The following is a 5,174-nucleotide window of genomic DNA, read 5'->3' as shown; positions in this document are numbered from 1 at the left end:
TATATTATTTTTTATTAATAATTCTCTATTGTTTTTGATATTTTATTCAGAAAAAACCCTCCATTTACCATGATATTAATAAAGTTTAGAATATGTTTAAGAAAAATAAGATTTAAGTAATTTTTATCAAAAGCTAATGTATCCTTTCTTAAAAGTAAACATTTTTTGAACAGATTAAAATTCTACTCCAAAAACATTCAGTTCATTTCAAAATCAAATATTTTTCCTTTACAATTAGGCTTTACAAATCAACATTTAAAATAAAAATGCAACTTATGTACATGAGAGGCTTCTACAATAATTTTTATATATTAACTTCTCAAAAGTGTTTTTATTAATTTTTGATAAAAAAAAAAAAATCTCGATTTCTGTTAAATATTTTCTGTTTTTTATTACAAAAACTAATTATACACAGCAAATAACCATAATATAAGGATATAATGTAGTCACACATAATATGATATTATGATTACTACTTTAATTATTCTTATATTCACTTGATTATCAACAATCTTAGTTATAGCAAAATATTGAGCAATATATTGTTATTACATCATTGTTTTAATTTACTACTTTTTTATTTTGAAGAACCGAGAATTAAATCTACTACTATGATACTTTCTGTCAGCGCACCTTACAAATGAAATAAAATTTCACAACAGAAACACTCAACAAGTTCTACTTTCGGTTGTTGTTTAGTACTACAAAACAGACGAGCTTCATGGCCCAAGTCAAGTAAGTGAACCTAATTTATAAATATACTATTAACTTTACATAAATTTATGTTAATGTTTAAGTACTATGTATTATTTAAGCTTAGTTGTTGATTTCAGAATTATAGTTTATCTCTGAATTCACTGAAGACTTGGATAAGTTATATTTAGCGCAGTTATATTTAACTTTTCTAATTAAAAAAAAATTTTGCCTTTTAATTAACTAATTGTATCTTACTTTTTGCAGTTGCTAAGACCTACTACTGGAAAGACCTATTGCTTTTGCAGATTATTTGGAAGGTAGTGATGTTACTCGTTGAAGCTAGAAACCTAGAAAAGGATAAGCAATTCTGCTGAGATTGCTCTAGGAGATACCACAACGAACGTGGCAGCGGAAGATTCCTCATTGTAGACGGAAAGATTCGTTCTCTTGAGGACCGGGGAAGCTATCTTCTGAAGTGCATCTCGTCCTTCGTGTGAACCGAGTAGCGTTCGTTCTGGTAGGCTGGTCGAAAGGGTTCGAACTTGACTTCCCAGCACTCAGGACGCGGGGGAGGGGCCAAGCTCATCGGTGCCCTTCTAATGCTCAGCCGCCTCTCTGTACACAGGACGATTTGTTCTCTGGAGGACCCGGTACGCCATCTTCTAAAGTTCAGCTCCTTCCCTCCTGAGTAGTGAGTCGTCCTCGATCTTGCATGGTGATCAGAAGGATTCAAATCTAGCTCTTCTGTGTTCGACTCGTCTCAGATTGAATCCACAATCATCGGCATTCTTCGAGTCCTCAAGTTCCTTGGAACACTCCAGTCCGGTATTTTTCCCCTTTTCCCAGATTTTCATCTCTACAAACCCACTCTTTTCCTCGAGGTTACTTTTGCTCGATCATATATCGCGTTTTAGTATAAGGGTCAAAGGAATAAGGGCTCGAAGACCTTGGCGATCCATCCCGCTTTTGGGAGTTCGAATCAAAGTGATGTTACTTCCTATACGATCTTCTTGCCCTGTTTGTACCCGAAGAAGAACATCGCTCTAGCAGATGTTGGTTACTAAACGATGAACCGCCTTGGTTAGATTACTCTATTTTTTTGTTTTAGGGAGACATAGGAAGTCTTATCCTTGGTTAGGCAGTCCTTCCCATTGTAGGTATTTCAAGCAATCTGTGCCTATTATAATAACACACTGTGCAGCAACCACCATATTAATTTCAATGAAGTCATAGCTGCATCTGCAGCCAAACTTCTTACATTACCTTAGAGCTCATATAAGAGTCGTTAGCAAATTACTCTTAAAAATTATAATTGTAGTAAATTTATTTTATTTCCACTCACCTAAAACCGTCCAGCGCTGATTAAAATTCTGGTTTCGACTCAGCTTTGGCTTTTATTTGTTATTAGCGTTGAACCATGCTCCATCTTTCAGTTGCCAAAGGAATTCAAACCAAGTTAGATATAGTAGAGAGGTATTTTTATTAATTTGAGGGATAACTTGGTTTGGTATTTTGCTGGCTCCTGAGGATGGTACTGTGTTCCACATAACTCATAAAAAATCCATTGATTTATTGTAGTGTGCCTTTTTTGTAGATTATGATCAAGTTCAACTTCTGTTTCCATATTTTATATTTTAATATAACCTACAAAGCTAACGTTTTAAGGAAACATTTTCCATCTCCAGATACTGAAAATACTCTCTAATACTGAAAATAACAAATATTTCACTTAACCTATTAACCTAAGCTAAACTATAGGTCATCCAATTTCTAACACTTTAAAAACTTTCCTTTTGTCACCAATACAATAATCAGATTGATATAATTGTTATAATTTATAAAACCTATTGTCAAGAGGAAGGTTTTTAACCTCAATAGGTTGAAATGAAAGTTGAACTTATTATTAAACGACAATGTATTTTTTTTTTTTCTTAAAATCCAACTAAGCTCATAGCTGAGAAGTAAATGATTATGAATTATTATGTATTTATTTAACTATATTTATTTTATATAGTGAACTATTCAATAGGTCTAGGCTCGTCATAGTAAAGTAAATTCATGGATCATGGATTTTTCTGTTGAAGTGAAACTTCTATAGGCGCGATAGATCAAATCGTTCTGGATTAGACGAAAAATGAAACGCTTCCCTCGTCATAAAATAAATAAATTGAACTCAAACAATTTTTTTTTATTATTGCTCTAATTATCTGTTCGTATTTTATAAAGATAAAATTATAAGATACAGATATAAAACAATTATAATATTATTATAAGTAATAATATTATTACTACGACCCTGAACTAATTTATTTAAATTAGAGTCTTCTATTAGAACGCAATATCTGTTCGAGCTGGAGTGGATTCGAGGAAAAAAGTCAGTTTGTAGGGAAGAAAATCTGGGAAAAGGGGAAAAATGTCGGATCGGAGTGTTTAAAGGAAGTTGAGGACTTGAAGGACGCTGATGATCGTGGATTCGTTCCGAGATGAGGCGAACACAGACGAGCTGGATTCGAATCTTTCTGATCACCATGCAAGATCGAAGGCTCACTATTCACGAGGGAATGAACCAAATTTCAGAAGATGACGTACCAGGTGCTGCAAGGAGCAAGTCGTTTCGTTTATAAAGAGGAGATTGAGGACCAGAAGAGCATCGATGGCCATGGATACTTTTTCTGACTGGACCGAGTACTGAGGAGTCTGGTTCGGATCCTTTCGACCATCTTGCTGGAGCGAGCGCCGCGCAGTCCTCACGAAAGATGAGAAGCGCTTCAGAAGATGACTTTCCCGGTCTTCAAGAGGATAGATCGTTTCGTCTACTAAGAGGAGTCTTCCGATGCCACGTTCGTAGTGGAATCTTCTCGAGTAACCTCCACAGAATATCTTATCCTTTGTAATACAGATAGGCTGGAGGTCGGGCCTCAATCCGTGCAGTCCAATAGAAGAAAGAAGATGTCAGATGAAGGTGTCTAACAAGATAAAGAACATGAATAACAAAAAGGGATGCAGCTTAAATCAAGTATGTTGTTTACAATATACTTATTAATTCATTGTACCATCTTTAATTACTATTTTTGTATGTTGCAGTAAACTTCTAAAGGACTCTACTACCAACAGCATCCTAAATGAAAACACATTATATTATCGATTCAGACATTAATGTAAAAGGATGATTACAAGAACCAAAAATCAAATTGAAGATATGGCTCTATAAGTTATTTACACTGTGGTTCATAATATGTCCCCAATTCTACTTTATTTTTACACCTGTGGAATTAACAGTTATTTAAAAAAAATTATTTTCAACAAATTATTTAAGTTGGTGTTTTTGTACTGCAGCATATGTTCACAACACAATTTCTATTAAACTTTTTTTAAATAAAATATAACACGAAATTTTCTTTATTTTTTTTCCTGTTTCTATCTCTTTCCAAACACATGCAATAATTTATAAGAATATTTTGTGGTATAAAAGGAATATTTCAAAAATTCAGTATGACTTTTAGATTTCTACTCGTTGTGCCAAAAGGATCAAATAAAGTTCTAATTAATAAGAAAGCTTTTGAAGAAATAATTAAAAATTCAAGAAGACTTATAAATTTAATTTTGAATATGAAACTATCGTGTTATCTCATTATTATTACGAATAAGGTCCGTTAACAAAACTAAATGAGTTTCAAGCACATAATTATGTTGTTAAGTTTTACATGGACCGTGAATTAATAAGTGGAGAAGATGGTCGGGTGGATCAGTCAACAAAAAAATACAAATAAACAAAAAATTATTTATTCACGTCCACCTTTTTGAGTTAAGCCAGTATCTCTGCCGCAAGATCCCGGATGAAGACATGAAACTAAGGTTGAAACGTCGGCATGAATAAATAGTATTTTATTTATTTGTGTTTTTTTTTTGCTGACCCCCCACCCTCGACCATCTTCTCTAAGTTATAAGTACATTGCATCCTCTTTGTTTATTTTAATTACTGAGTATTTTTGCAATTGCAATCTTGACTTGCAATAATGAAGTAATGGGGATTAATTTGTACCAGAAATTGTAAATGTTTGTAAGTATTAAATTTCATTTATGAACTAATTATAATTTTTTTTCTGTTCAAGGTACTTTGAAAAAGTTTCAATTTTTCTTAAGGGCTCCAAAAATCAGTCAGGCATCAATTATGAAATCTTATAAGAATATATATACGAATTCGGGCGTGTTTTTAATTGTTATCGTATAGTCATTTCTAATCGATTTACACAGATATTGTAATTAGTTTTTATCTGTTAAAAATTGCGATTTTTAAAAACATATTTAATCCTTAAGACCAAGGCAACGTGTAAGAAGCTTAGTTATTAATCACTAAAACGTTTTAGAGCAGTTTGTCCGAAATATTAAGCACAGTCACCTCTCAAGATGGCCTAGTGAGTCTTGTAGAGTTTGCTAATGCATAGCTCTCCTAAAATATATTAATATATTACAATATA

The 5,174-nt window shown here is 32.8% G+C and overlaps 1 protein-coding gene and 1 long non-coding RNA gene across 2 annotated transcripts in view; one reads left to right on the top strand and one right to left on the bottom strand.

Moving 5' to 3' along the window:
- LOC106679895 (uncharacterized) overlaps positions 1 to 4,040 on the top strand; it is a 5,805-nt gene extending 1,765 nt beyond the window's left edge. Inside the window, exons 2-4 of the long non-coding RNA XR_001343039.2 lie at positions 589 to 735; positions 961 to 3,712; positions 3,781 to 4,040. This is a non-coding gene — a long non-coding RNA (uncharacterized lncRNA). The remainder of the gene's footprint in view (positions 1 to 588; positions 736 to 960; positions 3,713 to 3,780) is intronic.
- The window catches only part of LOC106679896 (RYamide receptor), a 126,162-nt gene that overhangs the window by 108,391 nt on the left and 12,597 nt on the right, over positions 1 to 5,174 (bottom strand). The gene's annotated exons all lie outside the window — the stretch shown is intronic.

The sequence above is a fragment of the Halyomorpha halys genome, unplaced genomic scaffold (genome assembly GCF_000696795.3).
Source record: "Halyomorpha halys isolate HHAL.00 unplaced genomic scaffold, Hhal_1.1 Scaffold230.1, whole genome shotgun sequence".
NCBI classification, from domain to species: Eukaryota; Metazoa; Arthropoda; class Insecta; order Hemiptera; family Pentatomidae; genus Halyomorpha; species Halyomorpha halys.
The sequence above is the reverse complement of the archived record's forward strand: the minus strand, read 5'-3'. Positions and strand labels throughout refer to the sequence as shown.